The sequence below is a fragment of the Grampus griseus genome, assembly GCF_964374135.1.
Source record: "Grampus griseus genome assembly, chromosome: 15".
Taxonomy (NCBI): domain Eukaryota; kingdom Metazoa; phylum Chordata; class Mammalia; order Artiodactyla; family Delphinidae; genus Grampus; species Grampus griseus.
The window spans coordinates 42,597,125-42,614,411 of NC_139009.1; positions in this window are offsets into that span (position 1 = coordinate 42,597,125).

A 17,287-nucleotide genomic window follows, 5' to 3' on the forward strand; every position below is an offset into this window, starting at 1 on the left:
GACAAAAGTCCTGTAATCCAAAAGCTATGACACTGATGAAAGAAATGAAAGATGATGCAAACAGATGGAAAGATATACCATGTTTCTTGGATTGGAAGAATCAATATTGTCAAAATGCCTATATTACCCAAGGCAGTCTACAGATTCAATGCAATATCAATAAATTACCAATAGCATTTTTCACAGAACTAGAAACAAAAAAATCTTAAAATTTGTATGGAGACACAAAAGACCGCGAATAGCCAAAGCACTCTTGAGAAAGAAAATTGGAGCTAGGGGAATTACGCTTCTTGATTTCAGACTATACTACAAAGCTATAGCCATCAAAACAGTAAGGTACTGTCACAAAAATAGAAATATAGATCAATGGAACAGGATAGAAAGCCCAGAAATAAACCCACTCACTTATGGTCAATAAATCTACAACAAAAGAGGCAAGACTATACAATGGGGGAAAGACAGTCTCTTCAATAAATGGTGCTTGAAAAACTGGACAGCTACATGTAAAAAAAATGAAATTAGAACATTATTTAACACCATACACAAAAATAAGCTCAAAATGGGTTAAAGACCTCAGTATGAGACCAGACACTATAAAACTTCTAGAAGAAAGCATAGGCAAAACACTCTCTGAAATTAATTGCAGCAATATCTTTTTTGTCTGTCTCCCAGAGTAATGGAACTAAAAACAAAAATAAACAAATGAGACCTAATTAAACTCAAAAGCTTTCACACAGAAAAGGAACCATAAACAAAATGAAAAGACAACATACAGAATGGGACAAAATATTTGCAAATGATGCAACTGACAAGGGCTTAATGTCCAAAATATACAAACAGCTCATACAACTCAACAACAACAAAAAACAATCCAATCAAAAAATGGACAGAAGACCTAAAAAATACACGTTTCTCCAAAGAAGACATACAGATGGGCAAGAGGCACATGAAAAGATGTTCAACATGTCTAATTATTAGAGAAATGCAAATCAAAAATACAATGAAATATACCTCACACCAGTCAAAATAGCTATCATCAAAAAATCCACAAACAATAAATGCTGGAGAGGGTGTGGGAAGAAGGAAACCCTCCTACATTGTTGGTGGGAATGTGAATTGGTATAGCCACTATGGAGAACAGTATGGAGGTTTCTTAAAAAACTAAAAATAGAACTACCATATGACCCAGCAATCCCACTACTGGGCATATACCCTAAGAAAACCATAATTCAAAAAGAGACATGTACCACAATGTTCATTGCAGCTCTATTTACAATAGCCAGGACATGGAAACAACCTAAGTGTCCATTGACAGATGAATGGATAAAGAAGATGTGGCACATATATACAATGGAATATTACTCAGCCGTAAAAAGAAACGAAATTGAGTTATTTGTAGTGAGGTGGATGGACCTAGAGTCTGTCATACAGAGTGAAGTTGTGGTACCTATATGCAATGGAATGTTACTCAGCCATTAAAAAGAATGAAATAATGCCACTTGCAGCAACATGGATGGACCTAGAGATTGTCACAGTGAGTGAAGTCAGACAGAGAAAGAGAAATACCATATGATATCGCTTATGTGTGGAATCTAAAAAGAAATTATACAAATGAACATATTTACAAAATTGAAACAGACTCACAGACTTAGAGAACAAACTTATCGTTACCAGAGGGGGAAGGCTGGAGGGAAGTGATAGGGAGTTTGCGATTGACACGTACACACTGCTATATTTAAAATGGATAACCACCAAGGACCTACTGTATAGCACAGAGAACTCTGCTCAATATTATGTAACAACCTAAATGGGAAAAGAATTTGAAAAAGAATTAATGCATGTATATGTATAATTGAATCACTTTGCTGTACACCTGAAGCTATCACAATATTGTTAATCAACTATACTCCACTATATAAAATAAAAAGTTAAAAAAAAAAAGAGAGCCATGAAAAGTCCTGCTCAAATAGGAAAGAACTTGAAGAAGTCAATTTAATAGAATTAAAGCAACTCCCAATTATGCTAATTCAAAATAGTGTCTGGAGCACTGGATTATGGGTTGTGACTCACCACCGTGGATCCAGATTTCCCCAGCTAAGATGTACACAAGGGTTTGAGAAGCCAGCATGAATACCAAGGTAAAGACCATAGGGTGTGTGCAGTGGTCAGTACTCCATCCATGTCATGTCACTAGAAACTGTCAAATTAAAAACAAACCTGGATTTAGAGAGAGGTTTTATTCAGAAGAAATACTCCTGCAATAGGGAGAATGCTGCAATCTCAGAAATCTGCACTCACCTCACAATCAAACAGAAAAGGCTTTTTGGTTTATAGGGAAGGAAGGGCAAGCACAGATGTACAGAATCTTTTTTTTTTTTTTTTTTCGGTATGCGGGCCTCTCATTGTTGTGGCCTCTCCCATTGTGGAGCACAGGCTCCGGACGCGCAGGCTCAGCGGCCATGGCTCATGGGCCCAGCCGCTCCGCGGCATGCGGGATCTTCCCGGACTGGGGCACAAACGCGCGTCCCGTGCATCGGCAGGCAGACGCCCAACCACTGTGCCACCAGGGAAGCTCCAGAATCTTTTAAGGGGAAGCTGGACAAGCAAAAGGAAGTGACCAGTGAATATACCAAGAAAGGGTCTTGCTGTGATCAGCTGATTCCCAGGAGAAGCTGAGAGGAGGGGCAGATTCTACTTTTTTCAGTGCTTTCTTATACTTAAGAGCATGCAGAGTTCAGGAACCTAGAGGAAAGAGAGAAGCCTGACTAAAGTTGGTCAAGACGAAGAGAGGGTAAGAAATAATAACTGCAAACCTTTTGTGATCCTAAACATTTCTCCTTTGTTTATGTGTGAGACATTCTCTAGAACAGGGGTCAGAAAACATTTTTTTTTGTAAAAGAGAAGAGAGTAAATAATTTAGGCTTTGTGGCCATATGGTCTCAGTTGTAACTCTGCCATTATGACTTGAAAGCAGCCATAGACCTATCTAACAGATTGGGTAGGATTACGCTGTAGTGTTACTTCATTCACAAAATAGGTGCCTGGACAGTTATGGCCCTTGACCATATTTTGCCAACCCATGCTCTATGGTGTCATATCAGTTAGGAATTGAATTTCCTGAAATGTGAGAAAAAACACAAATAATAGCTGCTTAAACACCCTTCCTAGTAGCATCAACATAAGGCCACATCTATCTGCAAGGGAGCTTGAGAAATATAGGTATTGAGCAAAGCATATCACTCCCAAATAAATTATTATTTGTGATTTAGAAAGAAATACAACCAATTTCTCATTTGAGTTTGTTTATTTTGCCTTTTGTAGTACATCTTTGATGTGAGGTATAAAAATGGGAGACTAGTGTATGGGAATTGACCCAGACTTTATAATGATCTCTATTCAACTCAAGTTTATATAGAACTAGGCTACAATTAATCTTATCTTAAAATAGAAGCATAAAATGTTCCTAAAAGTTTTTTTTTTTTTATTTTGCTGTATTCATTATAGTATTTGACTTGGAGTCTGAGAGAATGGGAGCTGATTTAATGATTTTTAAAAAGCACTAGTCTTCCCCAAATTACAATGATCAAAGATCAGTAGGCCTTAAACATAAAGGGAGTTTCAAGTCCTGAGGATTTTGCATGAAATGTTTGAACTGAGGCAGTAAGCATTTATAAACTGTCTTTCAAATATCTTTGGACTGAGAGAGCATTTAAAGTTTCCATGGAATCGTAATTCAGGGCATGAAAGGGCAACACATGTCTGTTTTCCTCACTAAGAATAAGGCTGTTTGGGATTTCATTGATTCATGTCCTAAAGCCATCTTTTTTGCTCATTTATACATTTCTGCATGGAGACAATTCATTCTTTGGATGTGAAAGTCCCCCATTCTTAGCTAGTTTAGCTATTTGTATGCTGATCAGTGTCAGAATGTGGGAAATCCCCCTTGAGCACTCCTCTAGTCTTTTCAAGGCCAATCTTATCTTTACAAACATTTCTTGATCTGCTTTATCATCCTGCACTGGAGAAGATGGATTTGATTTTTTTTTTTTTTTTTTTTTAGTTAAACATTGTGCTTGGTTTAAAGTAGATAATGCTATACTGTTTAATCTTCTGTTCTTTCTACATTCTTTAATTCCTTGAGTCCTTTCTCATTTTAATTTTGTATTGCTGCATTGCCTATCTTTGACTTTGCCATATATCTCTTTTTTTTTAAATGTTTAGTGTTTAGAACTTACATACCAGAGATTAAGAAGATTTGTTAATCTCTAGACTAGATAAAAAGTGATTCAATAATTATCAGCAACTTTTTTTTTTTCATTTTAACAGTTATATCTGTTTCATTTTATGGTTTTGAGGGTGTACTAATTTCTTTTACTTCCTAATATTTAAAACCACTGTATATCTAATTGTCATCAATAACCTATTTAAATTACTATTTTAATAAAAATGTATTACTCATCAAGGGGCAATAAGAAGAGGCAATTTTTACCCTGATTCTGTACAGGCTGAAAACCCCTTCTTCTGGCCATAGTCTGAACTAAAAATAAATAACTAAATGTAGAGCATTAAGCTGCAGCATTTAATATGTGTTTATGCTCTTTCTTGATCTGTCCTGGTTGCCCAGTTTTCTTCAGCTTCTGTAGAATTTGTTCTAACTGCTGTAGAATGTCTCGGTAACATTTCTAGAGTTTCATATTTTCATTAGCATTATATTCCTTCAAGGACGGCAAAAACAGAAATCTGTACCTATCAAACTGCCAACTAAAATTAAAAAGAAAAAAATGTCCTATTATAGTTTCACTTATTAACACAATTTTGTTTCTACCTGATGTCATCAAACAATAGGATGGATGTTAATGTATTTAAACCCTTGGCTGGCATCATCCAAAAGTTCCCCAAAATATATCTGCCCACATCTCATTTGTATTTCCACTTTCTTATACCTCAGGAATAACATATCTGAAGGGAAATAGAAATACAAATCAGGAACAAGTAACAAGCAGTTCCAGTTTGAGTATTTTTACGAAACACCTGTAAATGGGAGTATTACAATTATATTCTTATTGAATGATATGCACTACCTCATACACCTTGGAATGTATAGAATGCAGTCTTGAAACCTATTGTTTTGAATCTTCAAAGATAACTGATTCCTTGGAAATTTAAAGTAGATTTCCATGGATTTCAGGATTAGGGTGATTTTCTACTAAATGTGACTTAATTTAAGTCATTTCCAAATAACGAAGAGGTTCATAATTTCTTCTTTCTCTCCATCTTATGCATTTTCTGTTCTTCACAAAGATACATTTCAATAAATTGTTTGGCTAATACTTTTTCATCATGATTACTTGCTACTGTTATTCAATCTTTGCATATACTCGCTGTGTAATACATTCTTTAGTTTTGCCTTATCTCTCCTATATTCATATATTTTCTTGACCTTAAAAATGCTTTCCAACCTACCCCAATGACCCCTACCTCCACAGTTAGGAAACTGTTTAGGAATATTTTAATATTCCTAATGCTATGAGAATATTTCTAAAAAGCCACACACTGATTTTTAGCAAAATCAAACAAATTATAATGAAATGTTTAAAACATAGCCTAACCCACAACTTATAAGTTTTGTTATATTAAAATTTTCTAGTTTTCTTAGGTTTTCTTTTTTGTTTCCTTGGCATTTTCTTTCCATACCTCACACTCAGTATATAGCCAAACACATAGAAATCCACCTGGCATTTAATAAACAGTGAAAAATTGCTATAACACAAAAACCCTCTAAAGGAAATTAGAAGAAAAATCTCCAAACATACTTATCATGGAGAAATTTGACCAACTTTTAAGAAAAAATCAAATTGAATCTCTGGTGAACAGTTATGTTAATGATAACTCCTATTTTCCATTACTAGGTCTAGTTCATAAAATAATTATACTACAATACCAATTTCTCTCTTTCTCTCTCTGTCTCCCCCCCCCACTAGTATATATATATATAGTAAGGTCTATAAGGTATACTAATCTTAAGTGTATATCTTATGATTATATACACATATTCATATGTATATGTACATACTCCTGTAACCACCCAAAAAAAGACACGGAATATTTCCAGTGCTTCATAAATTTTCACTGTGCGCTTTGCCAGTTTATACTCCCCTCAGAGTATGTACCATGAACATCAGTTAGTTTTATCTATTTTGTCCTACAGCTCCCCAAACTTCTTAACTTTTTCAATCTTTCTCCTTTTTTAAATTTATAGATTTTATTTTTAGAACAGTTTTAGACTTATAGAAATATTGACAAAATAGTCCAGCATTTCATATATCCCTCTTCACAGTCTCCCCTATTATTAACATATTGCATTAGTGTGGTACATTTTTGCATTTGATGAACCACTGTTGATATATTATTAATAAATAGTTGACATTAAGGATCACTTTATGTTGTACAGTTCTCTGGGTTTTGACAAGAGCATATTGTCATGTATCCACAATTACATACATACAGGATGGTTTTACCACCCTAAAAATTCCCTGTACTTCACCTATTCATGCCTCCTCTACCTCCAGCAAATCCCCAAAACCACTGATTCTATAATTTTCTCTATAGTTTGCCTTTCCCAGATTGTCATGTAGTTGGAATCACACAATATGTAGCCTTTCCACATTGACTTCTTTCACTCAGAAATATCCATTTAAGGTTATCCTATGTCTTTTCATGGCTTGATAGATCATTTCTTTTTTATTGCTGAGTGATAGTCCATTTATGTATATACTCTATTTATTCATCTGTTGAAAATATCTTGGTTTCTTACAGCTTTATAAGTAAAGCTGTTATAAACATTTTTGTTTATGAAAAACAAGCATAAGTTTTCAATTCAATTGAGTAAATAACTAGGAGCATGATTCCTAGATTGCAAGGTAAGAGTATGTTGTATATTTATCTTTGCAAGAAATTATGGAGCTCTTTTTTAAAGTGGCTGCATGATTTTGCATTCCCACCAGCAAAGAACAAGAATGCCTGTTGCTCTGTACCCTCTGCCCTCACCAGCATTTGGTATTGTGAATTTTTTGGATTTTAGCCATTTTAATAAGTATGTAGTGCTATCACATTGTTTTAATTTGTAATTCCCTAATGATATATGATTATTATAAAAATATGATATGGTAAATGTTTAGAATTTATTCATATGCTTATTTTCTATTTGCATATCTTCTTTGTGAGGTCTCTGTTCAATCACTTGCCCATTTTTTAATTGAGTTGTTTGTTTTCTTATTGTTGAGTTTTAAGAATTATTTTTATATTTTGGATACAAGTCCTTTATCTTGCAAACATTTTCTTCCAGTCTGTGGCTTGTCTTTCCATTCTCTTAACAGAGAATATCTTCATATCTTCTATCTCATATCTTCTAGAAGTTATATAATTTTGAGTTTTACATTTAGGTCTGTCATTCATTTTCAGTTAATCTTTGTGGAAGGTGTCAGATCTGTGTCTAAAACAATTTTTTTGCATACGAATGCCCAATTGTTCCAGCACCATTTGTTGAAATGTCTGTCGTTTCTCTGCTGTATCACCTTTGCTCCTTTGTCAAAAATCAGTTGGCAATATTTATGTGAGCCTATTACACAAATAGCTATTTCTCCTGTTCCATTAATCTATTTGTCTATTACTTCGCAAATACTATGTTATCTTAATTACTGAATCTTTACAGTAATCTTAAAGTCAGATAGTCATTTCTCCACCTCATTGTTTCTCTTCAATTTTATTTTGTCTAATCTGGGTCTTGTGCCTTTACACATAAACTTCAGAATCAGTTTGTTGATTTTCACAAAATAACTTGCAGGGATTTTGGCTGGGATTGCATTGAATCCATAGGTCACTTGGGAAAAATTGAATCTGAACAATATTGAGTTTTCCTATCCATTTACATGGTCTATTTCTCCAGTTATTTAGATCTTCTTTGATTTATTTAACCAGAGTTTTATAGGTTTCCTCATATAGATCCTGTACATATTTTGTGACATACTTATATCTTAGTATTTCATTTTTGGTTGCAGATGTGTTTTTTGTTTCAATTTCTGATTTTTAATTGCTGATATGTAGGAAGCAATTGAATTCTCTATATTAACCTTGTATGCTGCAACCTTGCTACAACCACTTACTAGTTCCAGGAGTATTTTTGTTGATTATTTGTGATTTTTTACATAGAGAATCATGTCATATATGAACAAAGACAGCTTTATTTACTTTCTCCATATGTTTATCTTTAATTTCCTTTTATTGTTTTATTGCACTAGCTAGGACTTCCAGTGTGATACTGAATATGAGTGATGAGAGGGCATATCCTGCCATGTTCTAGATCTTAAGAGAAAAACATCCAGTTTCTCATCATTATGTATGGTATAAATTGTAGGTTTTTGTAGACATTATTTATTAAGTTGAGAAAGGTCCCCACCATTCCTAATGTGCTGAGAGAGTATCATGAAGAGTCATTGGATGTTGTGAAGTGCATTTTTTCACATATTGGTATGATTATTCCTTTTTAGCCTATTGATGTGATAGATTACATTATGTGATGTTTTTTTAATGTTGAAACTGCTTTGCATTATTGGAATAAATTTACTTGGTTATGTTGTATTATTATTTTTATAAATTTTGGGATTTGATTTGCTAACTTTTGTTGAGGAATTTTTGCATCTCTGTTCATGGAAGATATTGGTTCTGTAATGTATATCCTTCTTGTATTGTCTTGTCTTTATCTGGTTTTGATATTAGTATGATGCTTGCCTCATTCAATTGAGTTAGTAAGCCCTCCCTCTTCTGTTTTCTGGAAGAGATTATAGAAAATTATAATTCATTTCAATGTCTTCCTTAAACGTTTGTTGGTATTCACCATTGAAGCCATTTGATCATAATGCTTCCTTTTTGAGAAGTTTATTAATTATTCACTGAATTTCTTTAATAGGTATATACCTATTCAGATTATTTGTTACTCCTTGTGTAAGTATTTTCAGCAATTGGTCCATTTCACTTAAATCATTGATTTTCAGGTTTCTCTGCTTTTTTTTTTTTTCTTTTTGGGAGGACAGAACTGATGACTTCCAACCTCTTTACATGTTAGAGCTGAAACCAGAAATCAGTCCCCTCCTTTGTTTTTTAGATTGCATACTTACTATTGATTACTCATCAGGTTCACTGACTCTTTCTTCTGGTGTCTCCATTTTATTGTTAGATCCATCGAGTGAATATTTTATTTAGATATGGCATATTTTAGTTCTAGAATTTCCATTTGGTTCTTTCATATATTTTGTATCCCTCTGTTGAGGTTTTACTATTTTTCATTTAGTATGACTGTATTTTTTCTTACCTCATTGAGTATAGTTATACTAGTTGCTTTAAAATCTTAGTCCATTAATTCCAGTATCTGAGTCATCTTGGAGTTGGTCTTCATTGATTGCCTTTCTCTTGTGAATACTCAGTTTTCCTGTTTTACATATGTTGGGAAGTTTTGGATTGCAATCTGTACATTATGAAATAATATGTTTTAGAAACTCTGAATTCTATTATATTCTTCTAAAGAGTATTTTATTTTTCTTTTGTTTTGCTTTTTTAACAGGCACATAATTTGGATGAACTCTACAGACCCATGGTGGGGAACAGCTCAAAACAGTTTAGTTTTTTTTAGCTTACTTGGGCTGTTTAGATGCTTCCCCATGTATTTGCAGTTCATGTCTTAGTCAATAGTTTGGGCAGAATTTACAGCAACGATTGATATTTTCCTTTCTGGTTCTCCCTTTCCTTGAATTTCTTTGCCTCAGTTTCTAGTTGCTGTGGTTTCCACATCCCAGGACTTTGAGTCTTCAAACCAGCACATTTTCTAATGGAATTAGCCTATCCTTAGACTAAAAGCTGTAAACATAGGAAATTCACACTGTGACTTTCCTTCTTCAAAGTGTCAACTTTCCTCCTCCCAGTCAACATCTGCCTGTTATTGGTCATTCCCTTGTGCTTCCTAGTAGCTTTTATATTTTTTTGTCAGCTGTTTTCAGTTGTCAGGGAAAGTTGGATTGATAGGAGGTAATCGGCCATATGAAAAGTAAAACTTTTAGAACACTGTTGATTTTTGAAATTTAATCTTGGTAACTGTTGAATTTATAGGGCTGTGTATGTAGTGATTTATATCTTTGTAAATGAAGACAGTCTTGACTCTATCATTTGGATCCTATACTTCTACTATTTCTTTTTCCCTCTGACTTATTACTTAGGCTAGGATTTTCAGTATATGATGAGAAATAGTGATAATAATGTACATCTTTTTTTCCTTAGAGGTCATATACCTGCATTAATTATTTTTTCTTCTTAAGTATAAGGCTTGTAGTTCATATGATGTACACACACACACATACACACACAAACACTCATTTCTGCTAGATAAATTTAATAAATAAGCAAGTTCCTTACTTTTAAATGATTTTTCTCCATCATGAGTTGATGTTTGAGATTTATTGATTTTTTTTCTCTTTTAGTTGAAAAAAGCTATATGATTTTCCTCCTTTATACAACTTTTGTGGCAAATTATTTCACTAGATTTTAAGACTGTGAAAGGAAAATCAAAATGAAGTTGGTATTGCTAAAAGAGCTCTCTAAAATGGAGCCAGAAGGCCACTGAGGAAGTGTGACTTATGCATGTCTCAACCCAGATGGAATCTTAACTTTGACCACTTTTTGTCTTAACATAGACATCCAGAACATCTGCACAATATTCCAGAAACTCAAGATACTTATTGGACCCTTGCCCTAGAATAACTCATGACAACCTATCCCTTAAGACAAATATTTCCTTTCTTGCATCAGGATCAAACAATTCATGAACAACCTTGTGGCTTTTACCTATATAAGCTCCTGACTCTTTCTCTTTCCCAGAACATTCTCAGTTTTACCCAAATCTGTGTCTCCCAATTTGCAGTCCTAAGTCCCCTAATATTCTTTGGTTTTTGTAGCCTCCATACTGATTATTCTTCAACAAGTCATTAAATCATGCTTGCATTCTAGGGATAAAACATGTGGGGATGTGATAAATTTTAATACACTTTTGGAGTCAAATAGCATAGAAGTAAACATATACTTTTGTAAAAAAAAAAATTATATTCAGTAAGAAATCTATTTGTCTCCTTTTACCCAGATTTGATTAAAAATAAACTAAAACCTGAAGAAAGATCTTAGAGTAGCTGATTAATCACCCAAAGGGAGATTCCTTGCTCTATATCAATGTAAAAGAAAAACAAAAACTATTTATTAGGTGTGTGAATTCCTTCTATTCAATTTGTCAAAATTCTTTCAATGTGTAGATGTCAAAAAACACCAACAATGTAATCTTTATGTTTGATAGGATGACTTAGATTCTTGGCATCTGCTTTTATGTGTGCAAAATTTATCTTTAGCATGTGAAATATTTTTGCCTCTGATGGTAATTATCTGTTTTAGGATAAAGATGTAGCAACTCTGGTATTTTTCTAATTTAAATTCACGTTAAACATTCTTAATACCACTCAAAGCTAATAGTTTACTTGAAATTTCACATCTATTATCATAAATGAAAAGAGCCTCTGCTTTTCTATTCCTCTGCTATCCTCATCTAGTTAGAAATCTGAATTTCAAACATGCTTTTTAAATTAGCTGCATGTATTTTGAATTTTTTTCTGTTGTGATCGTTAAATTTATGTGTCAACTTGGAGGGTGCTTTTGGATGAGATTAACATTTAAATTGGGAACCTTGGATTATTATTGCCCTCCATAATGTAGGTGGCCTCAGCCAATCATTTGAAGGTCTGAATATAACAAAAAAGACACCCCCTTCCAATTCTGAGGAGCAAAATGAAATTCTCCAGAAGACTGCCTTTGAACTTCATCTGCACCATCAGTTCTCCTGGGTCTCCATCTGGCCAGCCCACAAGGCAGATTTTGGACTTGCCAGCCTTCATAATCGTGTGAGCTATTTCTTTTTAATAAATTTCTTTTTGTATATACACACATCCTTTTGGCTCTGCTTCGCTGGAGAACCCTAAATAACTATATCTCTTTTCTGTAACAATGTGTAAGAGAAAGGAATTACCTATTTTTAGAAACTTTGGAAAGACTCACCTGTAAAAACATCCCGGCCTAGAATTATTTTATTGATGTCTTTTGTAAGCATAAATTAGTGTTTCATTATTCATTTGATCTCTTGGCTCTTAGTCTATTTAAATTTTCAGGTAATCTTCATTTCGTTCATTCTTATGACTGCTTACTTCTGCTTCACTGTTCCATCATTCTTACCTATCTGCCTGGGGTTAATTATAATGCTTTATTTTGATTTGGCAGGGGAGGTCTGTTCAATTAATTTTTCTTTTTGTTCTTTCCTTTCCTTTTCTTTCTTCTTATTATTAATTATTTATTTTTACATTTCATATTCTTCAAATTTCTAATTTTATCCTGTGAGTACATAGCTTTTTGGGAAATAGCAGCTGCATTAGCTGGGAATGCACTGACCCAGGAAAAATGTTATCATCCAGACTCTTAATTATAGCTTCCAAGGTGAATTTAGGAAGTGAGTCTGGGGAATGTGCCTCAAGATGGAGATGCTCTTTCCTTACAACCTGAGTTCACCAGCAAACTCATTTTCCTGCCCTCAACCCATACTCAATCAGGAGAGTTTCTGTACTTCTGCTCCAGACACTGCTCACACCCAAGGATTTCTCCCCTGCGTTCTGATAAACTAGATGACTGAGAGAAGAGGAGGTTATGAACAGAAGGTTTTGAAATCTGAGGCTCGTCCCTCTACCCCTATCTTTTCTTATTTGCCCTGCAGCACAGTCAGTTTTGTAATCCTCCAGTTCATCCTCCTATTTCCTTCACTGATTATTTTGTTTTTTGATCTCTTCTGAGATGGAACAAGTAAACAGAGATACCCTGAAGCAAAAAAAGGAACAGCAATAATGGTCTTCTTTTCTTAGTTCCCCACTGGTGCCTCTGGCTCTCTTCTAACCCAGGACCAGGAACCTTCCACCTTCTGCGTCTCTGGGTTTTAATGTTCTGAGATCTGTCAACTTCCCTCTTGCTTTTGTGGCATCTGCAGGATTAAGCTCTGGGAAAGGAGCCAGATTCCTGTGCTCCTTCCTTTTCCATCTTGTCAGGAGCCAGGAGTCAGAGACACTTTATTTCCTGAGTTCTTTTTTTGTTTGTTTTAAATAAAATGTCCCACACTTCCATTGAGGCAGCTTGAAAGTTAAATCTGAAAAACAAGACAATTAGGATTAAAAACAAATGGAACTTTTTGAACAGGAACAGAGAGAAAAAATTCTCCCAGCCTTAAGAAGAGCAGATAAATATGGCTAAGCACAGATTTTGACTCTATATTTTCTATAAGCTAATCAAAGTGGCAGAACCAGCTTTATTTCATAGACTTACATAAATTCATTTGCAGAAATCTCATCTAGAGATTTTCTCATCTAGAAAATCTCATCTAGAGATTTTCTAAATTTCCTTAGCATTTAATCCTGGATGGTAACCACCAGCTTTTTTTTTTTCTTCCTGAAGATTCTAAATGCTTTGAGTAACTTGATTCTAGGCTCCTTTTGTCCAATTAGTGATCTGAGACATGACTGTTATTTATTCCAGAATGGAAAGCATTTGTTTTAAGATTTTCTACATATTTTCTGAATCCCTTGCTTTTTCCCTACCATTTGTTAATGAACTCTTAGCAATTTATTGTCTAGTAGGAGGAAAATAACATAAGAATTGTTCTCTAATAACCTACCACAATTTAAGGAACTGAATGAATGAAAATGTTAAATGCATATGTTCCATAAACCAATTGTTTTCAAGTTTCAAGTTTCCTTCCAAAGGTGTTCCCTTAACCAGTAGAAAGAGGTATAGCTTCAGTATGATGGTTAAAGGCACAGAAGATCTGTTCTAGGAGGGTTTGTATTTTTTGTCTAAGTCTTTTTGGGAAATAGGGTCTAAATCAAAGACAATGTGGATTTCCTCACTAAAGTCTGATGTGTGTGATCTAATCACAACAGAAATAAATCAGCTCCTCATTCCAAATTGAGGCTTATCTTTAAAATATTTTTTAAAAATCATACTCTAGAAACTATCAAATTGTGCGTAAGGAATATACTAACCTCAGAAAGTTCTGTCTAATGCACCAAAAATGATTCACACTGTGAGTTAGATTAGTGCACAACACTGGAGCCATTAATGAGTTGAAGACCAGTAGGTGAATGATTGAAGGCATTAGACTTCCAAAGCAGATGAACTATAGAACTTGTATTTCCTGAGAAAATGCTAGTTTGAAAGAATCCACCAAGATCAAAGGAGTAAAACTCAAGAAATCATTTCTATTCTCCTTATACACAAAAACTATCACATTTAATATCTATGTGGTATGTAGCAAGACTGCTATTTCTACTAGCAGAGAGAGCAGGAGATATTTTTATATTAAGGTTTCAGTTAGCACAGAGAGAATACCTCTGCCTCCACCCATTCTCATTCTTGCCACCTAAAAGTTCATTGTAAGCAACTATTTCCTCTGCTATGAACCCATCTACAATGGTAACATTACCCTGAGAAATGTTACTGTCAACTGTTTCTAAACCCAAACTCTGCTTTCTTTCCTCATTACACTTTACCATGATTTGTTAGTTGTTGTCTTAACATAGTAGACTACAGATTACTTCAAGAAAGGGACCTTGTTTACTTTCTTCACTAACTCTCCAGAGCACAGTGACTGGATCGTGTTAGATGCTTATCAGATATTTGGTGCATCACAATGTTAGTTGAACAAAAGTCTGATAAATGAAATTCAAAGACAATTTGTAGTATATATTTTCCCCAAGAAAACATGTTCAAATCACATACAAACAGGGGAAGAAAGAATATAAGTTCCTTAATGTTAATTTCCACGGCCTTTCATGGCTTAGAAAGATAGTTTCCAATATAAATATTATGTGAGCTACATATATTTTTTCAAATTTTATAGTAGCCACATTTACTAAGAAGAGAGGAAATTAATTTTAGTAATATATTTATTAGCCCCATACATACAAAATATTATCATATAATCAATATAAAGTCAATATAAAAATCACTAATGAGACATTATAATATATACTTTTTTTTTGTACTAAGTCTTTGAAATCTGGTGTGTATTTTACACTCATAGCACATCTCAGAAAGCACATGTGACTATTGTCTGCCATATTGGACAGTGAAGGTATAGAGCAGCATTTTGCAAACTTAAATGTATAAAATACACACCTGAGGATATTGTAAAAATCCAAATTCTTATTCAGTAGATGGGTTGGGGTGGAGGTTAGACCTTTCTAATGACTTCCTAGGTAATGCTGATGCTGCAGGTCCATGGACCACATTTTGAGTAGCAAGAGTCGGAGCACAACATAAATTCCTCAATAGCAAAACAGAGAAATAAAGAGTAACAAATTCTCAAATTTATACAAAGTTTCAGCCAATGCCTCTCTCTATACTTGTATAGTCATTAGTCTATTTGACATTTCCACTTGAATGAATAATAAATATCTCAAATTCAATATGGATCCTTTATTAAGCTGTTGCCAACTGAGGATAACTGAAGCTCAGTCACACTGGGGACCCCCTGGGGAACTGTGTAGAATACACCTCAGAATGCTCGCCCTCCCCAGTATGGGAAGCTGAATAATTTATCCACTGCCTTATATTCCCCAATGTTTGAGACTTAGCTCCGGGCATGTTACCTCTGTTGAACTTTTGGGTTGCACCTACAGTCAAGTTGAATTACAACAAAAAATCTCATTGATTTAGAGAAAATCCTAAAGCAGACAAGAAGACACATCTGTTTGGATCTTGAAGGCAGACACTTTCAGCGTGCATGGCATCAGGCCACTCCAGGTGAAATCAAAGGTTGTTGAGGGTACATTGTAATTGTGTAGAGATCCAAAAGTGTCTACTGTATTTCCCATAAGTAATGGAGGTATGTGACTTGAAGTCTCTCAAAAGGTGGCAGATTAATCAGTTTCTCCTGTAAAATGGGCTTAGTCAATATATGTGATGTACTTAGAAGAGTGCCAAGTATTAGCAGTTATTATTGCATAGATAGTCTAAATTAACTCTGTGGCTCATATTTCTATTATCTGAAGTGCTTGCATATCTAACTCCTTTGTTTTTATTACTAAAATTCTCACTAACATTGATTTGCCCCTTTTGTTTTAGTGATTTTTGATTTTGAATTTTTTTTTCTTTATCTTATTTCTTAATCTGTTGAAAACCTGGGTGTCTAAATTGAGGTATGCTATCCTCAAAGAAAATTTTAGTTTGATTCTTCTAGGAACAAGTTGGAGTTTTGACCACTCTAACACCCTTCCAGGTTATCAGTTTATTCTTAATTTTGTTTACCCTACTTGGCACCAATAACATCACCTGTCCTCAGCACAACTCTTCCTGTTAGTGTATTTTCATTATAGTTTCAGATCACACAGTTTTATTTATTTTATGCGTTTTGGCCCTTACAGATTTCTCTTGTTTCAGTCACACTGGAAAAACATGATGCAAATTATGCTTCACACAGGAACTCATTACTTCACACGGGAGGCAGCATCTACAAATTTTCTGCGGGGAGTAGAAATCAGAAATGATGTTGTTTCACACATTCTTTAGATTCTACATTCATGCTTTTTCTCATGTGGTGTCAGGGCCATGTTATAGGCAAAACTGTAAGAAACTGCTGGATTCTTTGAATATTTTCAAAGAATATTGGTTTGAAAATATTGAATATTTTCAAGCTCCTATACTCCACTGTGGGAGAAATCAGAAGCTTGAAGTGTCATTGAGGCCATTATTAAAGAATCTTATTTGGAGGTATAATGATGCAGAGAAGGTCAGAGAAATTACAAAAATACTTTGTCCTCTTACACAATAGTGAACTTAAATACTCTAATTCAAAAGGTATCTCAGAGACGATTCTAAGTAAATTTCTGTATCCTTTTCAAATATGATGGTTTTCTGTCTTTTTTCCAAGTGTTTTGGAACTTTGATCAGTTTTCTTATCAGTTGACTAGACCACACACTATTCCTTGAGGATGAATTTGAAGACATACTCATGTGGGCCAGTGGGGAGGAATAGCAGGCTTGTACTGCCCAAGTGTAAAGCAGTTACAGTTGGTTTACAGCATTCCCTGTTGTGAATAAGGCAAGAGTTGTTTCTGTTTTAATTTGTGTATATTTAGGGTCAGGGCATTTAGCTACTTTCCTTCCC